Genomic DNA, 16232 nt, shown 5'->3' with positions numbered 1-16232 from the left:
CATCTCAAACTTCTCTGCTTCCTGCCATTTCTCATGCTTTGCTCTCTTGATTTTACTCCTTTTGGCTGGCTACTCCCTCTCTGACTCCTTGGTGGCATCCTCACGACTCTTTGCCACAGACTGAATGTTTGTGTCCTCCCTGCCAAAGTTCATGTGCTGAAACCCAGTCCCCAAAGCGATGACACTTGGAGTCAGGCCCTTTGGGGTTAGGTCGTGAGGGCGTAGCCCTCATGAATGGGATTAGTGGCCTCATAAAGGAGACCCGAGAGAGCTCCCTTGTCCTTTCTGACATGTAAGGACACAGCGAGAAGATGGTCATCTGTGAACTAGGAAGTGGACCCTCACAGACATAAAATCAAAAGTTGGTGCCTCCACTAACTGAGCCACCCAGCCTCCCTCCAGCTTTCTGATTTCTAAAGTTATATATTAAGGAAGCTAAAAATAAGAACCACAAAATACCATCCCTTTAACCCCTACCTCTCGGTTATTGTCCAACCCATGTGCTCCTAGCCTGCTTCAAACCCTCGTGATGTTGAGCTTCTGGTGCTATCGACAACTGCTAATTCGCTTCTTTGTCTTTGAGCACTCTTTGTTTTCCATCTTGTGTGGTTTCTCATGCCCAAATTAATATACTTTTGATCACGTCACTGCCTACCCCAAAAATCTTTTAAATTCTTCCCCGATTTAAAGCAGGGGTCATCATCTCAAGTGCTGACAGTCAATGGAAACGAGTGGAATGAGTTTGGTGTAAGAAAATTCAAATTTATTGTTTACGATCCTCAGTGTAAGAACAAATACAACCTACTCTAAGAACAGTACAACCTTGCATTTTATCGGAGATTATGATTCTCTACCATAAGAAAAATTCAACAATAAATCACAACTTCCATTTTCCCTCGGTGTGTTGGGAACTCAAATAGGGAATGGTGAGGACTTTGGCCAACTGGAGAATGAATGCCTCCTTAATGAGGATAGCTGCTAATTAGCACCAGCTCCAGCAGGATCATAGGCCCATTGCCGACAGATCTTTCAGATTTTTAGAAGAAGCTAAAAGTCAATTTAGATGTGTGTGTGTGTGTGTATTGCTCGAGACAATCAAAGCCCATCTTTAAACTTGGCAAACAAAGAACCTGTTTGGGACTCCAGTCTAAGGAAGAATCAGTACTCTTTCCAGCTAAAATATGTTATTCTTCTCTACCGGTCTTTCCCTATGGTCAAACCAACCTAGTTGTCATCCTTCTAAACTTTGCTGTGAGCTTTGTTTATACTGTTTCCTCCACCTAGAATGCCATCTTATTTCATCTCCCATTGCCACTCTTTGAAATCTTACCCACCCCGCCCACCTTAGGAGCTACTTCTTTCTAGAAGCTTTTCCTGTTACTAGAAGGGAAATGTAGGGGCGCCTCGGTGGCTCAGTCGGTTGAGCAGCCAGCTCGATTTTGTCTCAGGTCACGATCTCACGGTTGTGAGACTGAACCTTGTGTTGGGCTCCAGGCTGGATGTGAAGCCTGCTCGGGATTCTATCTCTCCTTCCCTCTCTCTCTCTGCCCCTCTCCTTCTCTCTCTCTCTCTCTCTCATTCAAAATAAATAAAACTTAAGAAAAAAAAAAGGAAATGTATTTCCTGGGAAAGACGACCTGCAAAGCTATTAGCACATCTGCCTGAAGTGATTCACCAACCGGAAGCCAAATCTAAGGCTTTGAAAGATTACAATTAGGGTCTGATAAATTTTGGCGACTTAGCAGAAAGAAATTCTATAATGTCAAGTACACTCATGTCCAAAGGATTATGCAAATACGTCATCCAAATACAAATTAATATGTTGTGTTTTGTTTAATGCCCTACATTCCCTCTCCTGAGAATGATGGAGAATCGACCATATTTTTTTACAAAGCAATGATTCAGTTATCACTCAGGGAGTCCTAGGGCAATGACATTCAAGTGAAGGTCTTGGCTAATACCCAATCTGTATTTCTGGACATCAGTTTTCTTCTCCTTCCATACTTCTACAGCAGTTAGAGGTCATCACCTCAAGATGACATTCTATTCTCTTGGCATTATGTCTTAATTATGTTTACGTTATGATTTTAAAGTTCATCATATACAGTCTCTTTAGGTTCACATTTCCTATTATAGAGAAACTGTTTATAAGCCCCCTAAGGTAATGGTAGAAAAAAATGGAATAGAGGAATGCTATCTTTTTTTTTTCTTTTCAGCTCAGGTGCAACATGGAAAAATTAATTGCACTGCTTTGCTTAGAGAAAATATGGCTTAGAGAAAAATCAAACGTCAGCCATTCCTTATTCAAGAAGTATTCATTGTTAGAACTAGGAAATTTTTCTACAAATAAATATCACTAAAACTCTTGAAAGCTGTCAGATCACAGCCTAGTAACAGAGAAAGTGAAAAAAAATTATTTGTCACACTGTCATTCACATTCTAGAATAATAACATTCTGGGGCTCATTTAGAGAAAATTGCTCACACTGTCAACTTCATTTCTCTTCCCATACCACCTCTCGCTGCTCACACGGACACTTTGGGGACAGTGGATTACCGTATCTCCAGCTCCTTCTGATGACAGACATCAAGGACTGATGGACTTTGTTGGGTTGATCACGAGATAGGAGAGCAAGATAACACGAAGCCCAGGCATGGCGAGTTCTAAAATGTCAGCCTGAGAAAAACCTTTCCAAACCTGAAAGCTTCCTTACAACTTAGATGGCAAGAGATGGTAACAAACTAGGACAAGATGTTTACAGATGGTGAGACCAAGAACAAAATGAGACTTGGCTGGGTGGGAGCTTAGAAGAGTTGCCAGCCAGTGGAGAAAACAGAGCACTGTATGTGGGAGGCACGGCCTAGAAGTTTGGCCTGAATCTGTCTCCACCTTCCTGTCTGCATCGGCACGCAGTGGGCACAACATAAATATTGGACGATCTGAACAGGAATAATAACACAGAAACATCTCCTGCGTTCTGATGACTTCCAGTCGTTTCCTTAACCTCTACAGTGCAATTAGGGAGAGACTGATACATGTACCCGTTTTAGAGATGAGGCACTGAAGACCACAAAATTCAGTTCTCCTTGGTTCTCAGATTTGCCCCCAGGGGACATTTGTGACTATCTAGAGATGTTTTTGGTGATCACAGTGCGGGGAAGGGTACCAGTGGCTTCCATTGGGTAGAAGCCAGGCGTGCCGCGAAATACCCTGCCATGAATAAGTCAGACCCCACAATAGAGAACTATCCACTCCAAAATGTTAGTGGTGCTGCAATTGAGAAACCCTGATGAACTGATGGAAATTTTTGTTAAATCCTGATATCTACTCCCAAGCATATTCTAACCACAGTGCTTGAGCCCCTCACCAATGCAATGACATACCTGACATAGCATGTCACTAAACAGCTGTTGAATGAGTTCATGACAGGGTTAGAGGAATTATTTGCTTTGGGAGTTTTTCTTTGCCTTTCTGGGTCTCCGTTTCCTCAGCTATAAAATGGGTATGAATTATTTCAGTGCTTCCCAGCCCTACCATTTCCACCTACTGCACAGTTGTGCAGTTCAGGTGAGATCATGTCCTTGAAAGTTCTTTGTAAGTGGTAAAAAAACAAAAAACCAAAAAACTAATAATAAGGGATTTTGCCATAGACATGTTAAGGTGGAAGCAAAAAGCAATGTGAAAGGTGACCGGGAAGCATCAATAAAAACCCTTCGTGCACATGTTGAACTGGAAGGACAAGATTTGAAAATGCACAATGGATAATAGCAACAGAAAGATGTAGTCATGATACATGCTCCCGAACATTGAAAATGCTCAAGCCAATCCATCCTGGCCCTAAATTGCTGGTCCCCTAGGGTCTTACAGTCCTCCCTTTCTGATTATTTACCTTCTGGTCATTTAATTAAAAACGAGAAGAAATTCCTTTAGTTGGCAACAGTTAAGTGCTTTTCCTTAGAATTTATTAACAGTCTCCCAATAAAATGCCCCTGGCTATTAATAGAAATGATTTCTCCTCGATTGAGATGGCACTTTGCAGTATTTCCTGCCCTATTTGGGACTTTTTCACAGATTCCCCGAGGAGGTCAGTGTGAATTTCAAAACCGATAAACTGATATTGAGGGCAGTGAGTGGGGAATTTTAGCCATTTTAAATTGTTCACTGACATCAGCCCTTTAGAAAAACAAGAACAGATGGGAGAGCCTCCCGCCCCCATTTTAGTCCCCCCTCAACCCTAATCTACACAAACAGGACTGCTGATCCCTCTTCTCTGCCATAAATAAAGCTCCTCATGCTGTTTGGAGCTCCAAGCCTTTGACCATAAAGGAAGAAACCCATTCCTGATGGCGGTTCCCAGGCTGTGGTGACAGGTGCTACAGTTTTGCTGCTTGGTGGCTGCCTGCAGCCATCACCATTATCACAGTTGTGTCCCCCAAGAGCTAACAGGAGGCCAGCATCTCCTGGGCACCTCTGTAGGGAGAGGAGTGTGAGACCACAGGGGATGTGTAGTGATCGCAAATTCGCTAGTCCCTGATGGCTTAGAATCCATCCCTGCCTAGTTACCCAGTGCATCCTAGGACACTCCCTAAGTGAAAAGTAATTATCAAATTGCATAAGATTAAATCAATGGTTATTTTGAAATACACATAAAATACCAAGTTGGACCTCACTTACTATGAGCCACCGATACTAGATAGGCAAAGGTGACTTTACAAAATATACTCCATAAACAGGACATTCACGAAAGCAAACACAAAAGGTGTTTTTTGGTAAACCCTCAAGCATACACCATGATGACACCTGGGCCTTCATTTGCCTCTTCTTGTCTGCAGATGAATCACTTTTTTTCTTACATTATGACTTGTAATATACATTAACTCCAATGGCAAAAAAAAAAAAAAAACCCACAACAGCTTCAGAAATTGAAGAGAAATATCTATCAGGTTCACAGTTAATACGTAAATGTATTTACGTTGTTTGGAACCAAAGACACTTTCCTGCTCACAGATGTCGGCTGATCCACTGACTTCCTCCCCAACCTGAGTTTCTGAAATAACTTGGAATAAATGTTCTTGGTTTTGTTTTTTTTTTTGCCATTGTTTCCATGCCATAAGAAGGCACAGGTATATTATGCTTCTGAAATGTTATATAGAGAAAAGTAAAAATTCTCTTCTCTTTGCCAGAAATAGATAGGGGTTTCTTTTTTTATTCATTGGAATGCAGTTAATTTAGTCTCTTAGCATCATTGTTTATTTGTAGTTTTCTCCTGACTGTCACTTCCTAGCTAAATGAATGGGTCATTTCACATACTAACCCCTAAACTGAAATGTTAGGTTTAGACTAGTTCAAAGCCCCCCATTCTCTTCTATACGTTAACATTATCACTACTTTGACTATGGTATGTTTATACTTCATCAGACATGTGCCAGGTGTGTGTGTGTGTGTGTGTGTGTGTGTGTGTGTGTGTGTGTGTGTGTTGGGAGGTTAACTTTAATACCTGTGAGATTTAGTTAGCTCTGTTCTGCTCTGTGACCACATCATGCCTTGGTGGCCAGTGTCCATGCTATTGATTATAAAAACTGGCCAAAGGACGTAATCATGAAGGCAAAACATGTCCATTTCTTTACTTATACACATTTATAGCTCATTTTACTAACTTTTAAAAGATGTTTATTTATTTTTGAGACAGAGACACAGAGCATCAGCAGGGGAGGGACAGAGAGAGAGAGAGGGAGACACAGAATCTGCAGCAGGCTCCAGGCTCTGAGCTGTCAGCACAGAGCCCGAGGTGGGGCTCGAACTCACAAACCGTGAGATCATGACCTGAGCCGAAGTCAGACGCTCAACCGACTGAGCCACCCAGGCGCCCCCATAGTTCATTTTTAAATAAGGAACGGGATTAAATAACATGTCTGTTGCAAAATAACATGTTGAAGAATCAGAAAACTACATGGAAGAAAACAACCTACCCCTGTTTCATTTATCTGTGAGTGTATAACAAACTAATCCCCCAAAAGAAGAACGATTTTATGATCTGTTATGATTTCACGTGTTGGCAGGGATTAGACGGGTGCTTCTTCTCTCTGTGCGGTATCAGCTGGTTTGTGGTCATCTGTACATCCACCAAGCTGGAACATGGAACGTGGCTCACTCAGGCGGCTTACACTTAATGCTGACGGTCTCCACTGGGTGCCCCAGTTCTCTCTACGGCCTCTGCATGTGTATTGGGCTCTATGTAGCACAGCACTGGGCACCAAGAGCCAGGAAACAGAAGCTTCTAGTCCATGCCTTGCATGGACTCAGACGCACCAGAGTGTAACTGGGTTACATCCTGACAGCCAAGGCCAGTCACAGAGCCAGCCCAAATTCCAAGAGAGAGGAAATAGATTGCACTTGCTATATCAGGAGGGGCACATGAATAGAGGGAGGAGGGGCTTGTTAGAGAACGTATTTGGAGACTCTACTACGGTTAACATTTTGACATCTGTATTCCCACTACTTCTCTGACTTTTGCATGCACATGGATATATATCAGTGTCAAAAGAGGTTTTGGGGGTGCCTGGGTGGCTCAGTTGAGCGTCCGACTCGATTCCGGCTTAGGTCATGATCTCAGGGTCATGGGATTGAGCCTCACGTAGGGCTACACATTCAGTGTGGAGCCTGCTTAAATTTCTCTCTCTCTCCCTCTGCCCCTCTCCACCACTCGTGCTCTCTCTCTAAAAGAAAAAAAAAAGATTTTGTTACTGCCACGCAGTTGTTTTAGCAACAGACTCCTCTTTTCAAATGAAATATTTCACGGATTAAAGTCTAAAGCCACTCCGTCTGAGGTGAGGGTGGAAAATCTGGAGCCTACCGTGGGCCTCTGTGCAGCCCTCCTCCTACAAGACCTGCAGGGGACCTCAGGACTCAGTAGAACAGTTTGAAAACCAATGAATGGGGATAAAACACACACAATAATGAGAAGCCCAACTCAAGTCTCTGACTCCAGTCAGAATTCTTAACTATGCTCTGCTGACCTCAAAGCCAGTTTTCATGTCCAGGTTATCTGCTATGAATCTCCAGTTAAAAATGAAACGAAGACAACTGATAGTTGATTGGAGAAGCCAAGGGACAGGTTAACTATTTTATTCCTTGAGATTCTTTAGAATGTCCTCTCATACCAAGCCAGTTCCCTAAAAGGCTACCCACTTGGGAGTTCACCCTAGGTTTTTTGGAAGCCTTCACAGAACTTTCCTTCATACCCTTGGCTTTCATTGAGAGTGGATATAAGAAATGGTCTTATGACGAATGTCCCTGCATTGTGAAACCACGCGCTCTGATGCCGACCCTAATGGCGTTCAGCGTGTCCTTTGCAGATTGTCCAGTGACACGCTCCTCCCAGAGCTCAGAACAAGCAGTGTTGTAATTTGATTATAAAAACAAAGTCATCCGTCACTTTCTTCATTTCGCCTTTCACGATTAGGAATTCAGAGTGCTATTTTGTGCTCAATTTCAATACGTTTCCTTAGCCTCAGCTTTTGAGTGAAGTTATCATTGCCAGTTTTTCAGCCAATTCTTATCCTTTTTAGTCTCGTTTATAGAGGTTTATTGCATCCATGCCTTATTGGAAGCCACCCAGTTCTTTTCTGGAAGCAAAGTGTATTATGAATTATAAGTAAAAGAATAGGTGAATCACCTACCATCTTTAATTGGTAGCAGAATCCTCAACTGTGTACGGGCTTATGCCCTACTCTGGCTGTGAACTACTGAGTTCAGGAACAAAGTCTTCGCCTTCTGTTTCTCTTGCCACGTGCTACAGCATCTTATCCTCGAAAAAGACAGGTCTGTTTGTTTGTTTGTGTTTACAATTTCACTTACATCCAGCTGGAAGAGAGAATTTTCTCCCAGCATCTCTCTCAGAAAGGTTAGGACCTCTCTTACCCAGAAACCCTTTAGAGAATGTCATCTTGCGTCTAACTGGTGCATATATGTTATGAAAGATATCCTGTCCATTATACGGTCACTATGGCCAGGTACGTGGGACCTGCTATATGGCTTAAGCCAGGGAGGACCCTCACCTGGAGGTGAGACTAGGGTCACCTTTCCCCAAAGTGCATGGGTCGCTGAGGGAAATGGTAAGCGTGGAATGAAATTTAGTGTTCTTACAAAGGAGAATGAAGGAAAGGCATTTGGTTGAATCTTGGCTATGTCCTTTACTGGGCAAGTCACTTAACCTTCCTAATCATTAGTGCTCTCATTTGAATTGAGGTTAAAAATCCTTTTCCCCAGCAGCAATGAGAACATCTAATGCCCATAAATTGGTTTCTAATACAATTCTCCCGTAAAAGTAACCAGGGCTCCTTGGAGAAATGACTAATTCTAGAGGTAGAGTAGACCTTCTACAAGATGAACCTGGAGCATTATATAGTGCCCAAAACTAAGAAATCGCTTTAAAAAGAAAACCCACAAAATAATGGATGTATGAAAAAGTACACAGGAGCCAACAAAAAGAACTCCTGAAGGTCTAATCTGTAGCAATTAGAGCAACATATTAAATACCACGTTGGGCTATTATAATGTCAAGTATAAAATAAATATCCTTAAGTCCATATGGCAATAAATAAATGACTAAATAAATAAAGGAGAAGAGACAAATGGGAGACAACTCTCCCATGCAGAAAAATTCCAAATAACTCTGTAGATACTACTCAAGGAGTACTATCAAAAAATTTGGCTATACTTAGTGACTTGCTTCCCAAAAAAGCAGTATGAAGAGGAGAGGTCTAGTGAAAATAACTTTATAGTGGAGAAACCTGGAAAACATTATGTTAGCCAGGTGACCGAGGTGGATATCCATGATAAGTTCTGTTGATAGTTTGTACCCTCAATAAATGTCGAGAATGACTGTTCACTTATGTGCTGTTCATCCTCAGAAACCATCAGAAAATTCCCAAATTGAGGGACATTCTAAAGAATAGCTGGCCACTACTCCTCAATGCTGTACAGATGATCAAAGAAAATCAAAGATGACCAAAAACAAGGAACGCCCCAAAAAACTCACACGGCCCAAAGGAGTCCGGAACATAAAGGCAAAATGTAATGCAGTATCCTTGATGGGATCCTGGAAACAGAAAACAGTAACATTAGGGGAAAAACTAAGAAAGTCCACATAAATTGTGGAGGTTAATTAATAATAATGTATCAATATTGGTTCATTAGTTTTGACAAATACACCATGGTAATGCAAGATATTAACAACATGGGGATCTGGGTGTGGAATATACAGGAACCCTCTGTGCTCTCTTCGCAACTTTTCTGTAAATCTAAACTATTCTAAAATTAATAGTTTATTTAAATATGAAAAAGTCCTTTCTGGGGCACCTGAGTGGCTCAGTTGGTTAAGTGTCCAACTCTCGGTCTCGGCTTAGGTCATGATTTCACATTTTGTGAGATCAAGTTGTGCGTTGGGCTCTGTGCTGACAGCCCAGAGCCTGCTTGGGATATTCTCTCTCTCTCTCTCTCTCTCTCTCTCTCTCTCTCTCTCTCTCTCCCTCTCTCTCTCTCCCTCTCTCTCTCTCCCTCTCTCTCTCTCCCTCTCTCTCTCTCCCTCTCTCTCTCTCCCTCTCTCTCTCCCTCTCTCCCTCTCTCTCTCCCTCTCTCCCTCTCCCCCTCTCCCCCTCTCCCCCTCTCCCCCTCTCCCCCTCTCTCTCCCCTCCCACCACTCATGCTCGCTCACTCCCTCCCTCTCTCTCTCTCTCTCTGAAAATAAATAAATAAACTTAAAAAGAAAAGTCCTTCTTTATGGGATTGTAAACACAATTAAAGAAGTTTAGGGACACTTGAAAGCACCGAACCCAATGTAGGCACTTGGTATTTATTTAGGAGACTTGGCTACCATCAGCACCATTCACCCTTAACCCTTCCAATCCACTCTCCATATAAGCCATATGAAATGCTAATTTGAGTTTCTCATCCCTCCTTGCCGTATTTCTCACCCTACCTTCCAGCTTTAAAACTTCTAGTGCTTTCCTACTGCTTCTAGGATAAAGAGGAATAACCTGCCATAATCCACAAGACCCCATTCACAGTCTTCCCATGACCCTGTGCATGGCTTGACCTCTGTATCTCTCCCCAGCTTTATTTTAACTCCCCTCCTCACCGTGTACTCCAGCTACATGTGAATCTGCTTCCCAGTTCTCTTCTGCCACAGGCCCTTTGCATATACTATGCCTGTCTGAAATGTGTTTTTCCACTCTGCCTAGTTTGATCTCTGCTTAACCTTTTGTTCTCAATTCAAGAGCCCCTAGATCAAATTTCTTTCATATAATCTTGTTCTCATCCTTCAGAGCAATAATCCACTTGCAAGTTCATATTAATGTGCGTAATTAATGTCTGCATCCCTCATTAGGTCATCCATTTCACAAAAGAATGGCCAGTTAGTTCATTTATGTTTATCATTGTGTGCCTAGCTCCTACCACATTGCCTGGTACAACCTATATTCAATAAATACTTATGGAAAGAAGGGAAAGAGGAAGGAAGGAAAGAATGAACTGCCTCTATTACAATCCCTTTTAGAAACCTTTTTTTCCCAGAGGTCCAGAGTTCTTAAATAAGAATTGCGAAATATTAAACTGGCTTTCTGACCTCTCAGCTTCCAATTCTGTTGAACAGCAAAGTGAGGGAGGGGATAAAAATGGACTAGTTTGAAAATCCTATGATTCACTGGACACTAACAGTTTTCAGAGATGATTTCTGAAGCACTAACATTCAGAGTGGGGGAAGAGTGCTTCCAGAGGAGTACATGGGCAGTCACGAACAAGTAACATCCCCAGTGCTCGGGGCTTCCTTGCAAGGATTCCCACATAAGCTCCTTTAGGATTTAAGTGTCGCACATAACTGAGACTGAGTGGGTCAGTTCCGGCATTTTCTGGTCATTTAGTGATTCACCAGTTTCCTAGGGGTATAGGTTTCCTATGCTAAAGTAGAATAAACAGCAGGGGAAAAAAGAAAAAAAAAAAAAGCTCCTGCACTTATCTTTAACGTCAAAAAAAAAAAAAAAAAAAAAAGCAAGCTGAATTCTTTCCTTGATTCCAGAAATACTTTTATTGTGGCATCAAGGCACAGCCACAAAATCTGTGGACTGTGAAATAGGATTTCAATTATTGAAGAAGGAAGCCTCTACCTTTCAGAATTGCCTTCATCCCTTGTGCTGCCAGAAATAGCTCACTAGCGTTTCTTCCGATTATCTTCTTACTGTCTTTGAATCCATTAGTTAATAAGGCAGCACTGCAATGAATACTTTTTAATTCCTCTCCAGGTGCCAACATAGTGTGTCTCTTTCGATATGATTTTCCCCCAGCTAAGTTCCCTCTGGAGAACAAAAGGTCTACAGTGTCATTCTTTCCTCTTTTCATCCACAGGCAGCATCCCTTTGTGCCCCCCTACCTATTACATCAGTCAGCCTGGAACAGAATTTAGAACAGAGCAGAGGAATTTTTGCCGGTCAGGTAGACATATTGAAGTCATTGATTCAGCGATTAAAGAACCGCCGTTCTTCAAAACAAGATTTTATAGTAGGGACTCTCAGGGTCAACCCTGAACAAGAAGAATCCAGTCTAGGTTTTTGTTCTTGTGGATTTGTCAAACAACAAAAACTGTGCCCACAATTTCTTACTTTCTTTAAGGTTTTATGGGAGATCAGGAGAGGAACCGGTTCCTGCCCTCAAACGTTTCTAGTCTGGTAGGAGCATTTGATATATGTCCTAATAATAATAATAATAATAATAATAATAATAATAATAATACCAAGTTCATAGTGGTAAATGCCATGAGAAAGGGCCACCAGGAATGCTATGTACAGAAGGCTCATTCCCTTCTTTCTTTCCACGAGAATTTAAGCACCAAACAGACCAGGCTCTATGCTCTTCTCTCAGATTATCATCTGGAGCAAAAACCATGGGACTTACAATATAATGGAGAAACAGACATCACTCAGCAATCACACCAGTGCATGTACAATTGTAGACTAACCTGAATTCTGTGCTGGCAAGCGCATGGTTTTATGAGAGCCTTTGAGAAAGAAGTCTGGAAGACAGGACGTAGTGGGAGTCCTGCCCGACAGAGGAAAGATGGCAGGGACTGACTTTGAGTCGAGTGTGGTGGGAACATTCTAGACGGGGCACATCTGAAATGGGTTCTGGGTCCTAGTCATACAGAGGGGTCTTCTCATGAGAGAGACCTTCTTCAGCTTCTTATCTTTCAGTCACATGTCCGTTCCCATCCCTAGGGCTCCACTCCAGAGCCTCCTATTGTACAGGTTCCCTGGACCAGCATCCACCCACCATGATGAAGTTCCAACAGGATGCCTGTAGCTCAGCTACCTTTCTCAGTGTGCACTTGGCCCATGAAAAACCAGGCATCTTTGCCACAGCAAATAGTGGTAGTACAAATAGGCTGTGGGTGCTCCCCCTATCGTGCTGTCTTCCTCCATTTCTCTTTGTGTTTTAGATCTGCTCAACTAAATGAAGCCGACCAGTTGGCTGCAGAGCAAACATCCCACAGGAAAAATGGGATGCTCACTTTCCTGTAGGTGTCCCAGTCTCTCTGTTACTTTTTATTTATTTATTTTTTAGAGAGAGAGGGTGCGTGTGTGGAAGGGCAGAGGGAGAAGGAGAGAGAATCTTAAGCAGACTCCATGCCCCCAGCACAGAGCCCGATGCAGGGCTGAGTCTCATGACCATGAGATCATGACCTGGGCCGAAATCAAGAGTCAGACACTTAACTGACTGAGCCACCCAGGCGCCCCTCTCTGTTATTTTCTTGAAGGAGGAGCAGTGGGTAGCCCTAAAGGGATAATAAAGAAAAGTCTTGGCCATCGCCACTTGCTAAGGAACCCGGATGGTTCTCTTTCTTTCTATCAGTTCCTCTCCTTTCCTTTCCTGGTCTTCTGCTTCTATAGCCATGGGGCAAGGCTGGTGGGGAGGGTCAATGAGATGATGATTAGACCCAGCAGGTCAATCTGAGCTGACAGAGCTGGACAGCTCTCAGTAAACCCCAGAGGGTATGTATGTTACCCTATAGTTTGTGTCTCCAATTCCTGAACAGCAGGAAGAATCCCATTTGACAGCTTGTTGCAGATGGTTCCTTGGGTCAGTGTGTTTCTCCCTTGCAGCTTTGTTCATACAGAAATCATATGTAAAATATGCATACATTTATGCTTAAAAATTTCTTTAACAAGGGAAGAATGATATGAACCTGGGCCTGAGAAATCTCAACTTCACGCTCGCTGTGCAGCTTATTAGGGAAGAAAAACTAGCTTAAGACGTTCTTGGTTAAAATGAATTCACTGCAAAAGCTCTTTCTTTTCTATAAGGTAAGCGTGGTTTCTCATTCCAGTGAAAGAATCCCCGGAAACACAGATGTTAGAATAGAGCATTAATTTTTTTTTCTTCCTTATGAAATAGTGACATTGGGAAACCTACGAAGATTAGTGTAGATGGAATTTAGTGAGGAAGGAGGGCAACGACTTTTCCCTGATTGGAAACAGAGTGGGACTGTTGTGCTTTCATCTGTAGGTGGATTAGTTGAAGGCATCAAAAGATCACCTACCTAGACACCCTCCTCCTTACCCTCCTGCTCTCCCACCCCCTTCCCTCCATTTTCTACCTCTGTGTTCCGATTTGGTCCTGGGAGGCACCTCTGGGTTTTAAATCAAGGATTGTTGGTTCTATGTTTGCCTCAGTCTTAGCTAACTCTGAGTGACAGGTTGGGGACCTGGTTTGTGAGTATCTTCCAGTCAGGACACACCTGGGAGAATGTTAGAGAAGATGGGAGCATCCGGGGACGCTGTCGTAGCTTCCTCCGAAGCTAGCAACAGGAGCACGCCAGGCACACAGTGGGGCTGCTACACTCCGAATGCTCCCGCCAAGCTTCCCGCGGTCCTGTGTCTTACACATCTCAGTGAAATAACCTCTAACGCGGGGTTCCACAAATACCCGTCCAGATGATTTTCTGCAAACCTGGCACCTTCTTGAGCACATTTTCTAACCACGGCATGAATGGCCAAAATTCCCATTCTTACTGCTTTCTTTCCTCAAATTATTTCAGATCTCAGCCCAGCTGGTAATATTGGGATGTGTCTAACAGCTAGAGGATTAACATGATGATGTTAACCTTCCATGTCAGTTTAGCAGCACAGCATCTCTTTGCCTCCTTTATCAAATGTTGTCAGGGCAAACACCTTGCTCGCCTGAGGTCAAATGTCTTCGGCAGAATTTATCAACCTCAGCACTATTGACATTGGGGCTGTATAACTCCGGTTGTGGGGTCTGTCCTGGGCATCGGACTATGTTTCTCAGCGTCCCTGGCTTCTTACCCACTCGATGCTATTAGCACTCTCTCCTTCAATTGTGACAACCAAAAATGTCTCTAGACTTTATCAAAAGTTCCCTGGGTGGGGGTGGGGTGGGGGTGTGGTGGTGGGCAACAGAACTTCCCCCCCTCCACCTGGCTAAGAACCCCTGGCCTATAGAGATCATAGAATTTGTCAGAAAAATCCCAATCTGGGTCTCTAGGGAATCTAACCATTTTCTTTCCAGGAGACTTTTGTTGAGGGGAGATCTGATACCTTCTTCCTATAAATTATGACGGCTAATATCACAGTTTATGTTGAAGATCGTCTCCTGAATTTCTGCAGTCCTGCTTTCCTGATAAGAAAGTAAAGGTTGCCGTGAAATGAATCATTCCAGAGCAGTTTGCAGGAGGAAGTATAGCTCCAATCCTTGGCTGTTCCCCAGTGTTGGCCAGTATAAATTGCCAGTGCTTGTTGACTTAGAGATTAATTATGAATGATAGGGAAGCTTATGAATTTTTCAGAATTTTTTCCTCGCTGGGTGAAGCAGTCTGACTTCCTATCAGGAGTGTAGGATCCGCTCCAACTGTCCTACATCAAAGCCACAGGCTGTCACCCGGGGCGTTATCTTGTTCCATGCAGGCTGGCTGCATATGTTGACTCCAAATTTTTTAATCAGCCATTTCCAACTCAACTGCACATGTCAAACTGTAGAGACAGACTCCATTAAACATCGTCTGAAACCAGCAGGGACCTTGTGGCATCATGATTTGATATCTCTATGGCAGAATTTTACAATAAGAAATTACAGGAGTACACATTTTGCTGAAATGTCAGCAAAATGCCTACAGGGCTTAAAAGGGGGTAAAACGCCATCATCAACAACAATAATAATCTCCGTACAGTCCTTTCAACTATTTAAAGGATATTCATAACTATCTGGGTATCTCATTTACTCCAAACCCTATAGTTTTAGATCATTCCCTTATTTTTATCAAATATAATGAATAGGTAGCTGATCCAATCATCTCTTAATCAATGGAGTTCCTAATGATAACCATGATTATGATAAAAAACATAAGGGATGATTTTTTAATTTTAGAAAGCCCATAGATCAGCTTAGAATATTGAGAGTTCCCTGTTACATGGAAGATAAAATATTTATGGGCAATCGCTCAATAAATATATTTTGAACACCCGTTTTATGTCAGGCACTAGCTGAGCTATTAACCTAAAAATCATTTGGGTTTTACTTCATGTTAAAACCATTGCTCAAAAATGTATTTTTCCACTCTCTTGCTTTAGAATACAACAAACGTCTTGTTGAAAGGCATCATTTTACAAATCAATTCTGTGTCTAGGAATGCTAACATAAAAAGCAGGGTATTGACCTGATACATATATTTAGTATTGCTTTTTTAAAAATCCAATCCCTGGGGCGCCTGGGTGGCTTGGTCGGTTGAGCATCCGATTTCGGCTCAGGGAATGATCTTGCAGTCCGTGAGTTCAAGGCCTGCGTTGGGCTCTGTGCTGACCGCTCTCTCTCTACCCCTCCCCTGCTTGTGCTCTGTCTCTCTCGCTCTCAAAAATACATAATCATTAAAAAAAACTTTTTTAAACGCAATCCTGTTGTGAATTTACTTGTGAAAGTAAGTTTTTTTGGGTTTTTTTTGTTTTTTTTTTTAAGGTGGTTAATTGAGGCTCCTGGCTAAATTTTTGTTCCCTTTGAGATTTTACAGTAATTTATGAGATGGGGTGAAATTTACTACAACTGCTACAAAGTTTTGTTTCTCTAAAATTCCCTATAAAGCATTTCCTTTTCTAAGAAAATTCCACCCAAGTGCTTTTGCCCATATGAAAGGGCAACATTAGTAAATGAACTATATAATCTTAAAAACAGTT

General features: G+C 42.4%; 1 protein-coding gene and 1 long non-coding RNA gene across 17 annotated transcripts in view; one reads left to right on the top strand and one right to left on the bottom strand.

Annotated features, from left to right (window-relative positions):
- Nucleotides 1-16232, top strand: part of CADPS (calcium dependent secretion activator) — a 476502-nt gene that overhangs the window by 180953 nt on the left and 279317 nt on the right. The gene's annotated exons all lie outside the window — the stretch shown is intronic.
- On the bottom strand, nt 7091-11393 carry LOC132678716 (uncharacterized). The gene is made up of 3 exons (XR_009609744.3): nt 11163-11393; nt 9041-9100; nt 7091-7625 (listed from the first exon to the last, which is right to left on the bottom strand). It is a non-coding gene; the product is annotated as an uncharacterized LOC132678716 (long non-coding RNA).

Source organism: Panthera onca, chromosome A2 (assembly GCF_046562875.1).
Source record: "Panthera onca isolate mPanOnc1 chromosome A2, mPanOnc1 haplotype 2, whole genome shotgun sequence".
Classification (NCBI taxonomy): domain Eukaryota; kingdom Metazoa; phylum Chordata; class Mammalia; order Carnivora; family Felidae; genus Panthera; species Panthera onca.
Note: the sequence above shows the minus strand (reverse complement) of the source record. Positions and strands in the feature narration are given on the sequence as shown.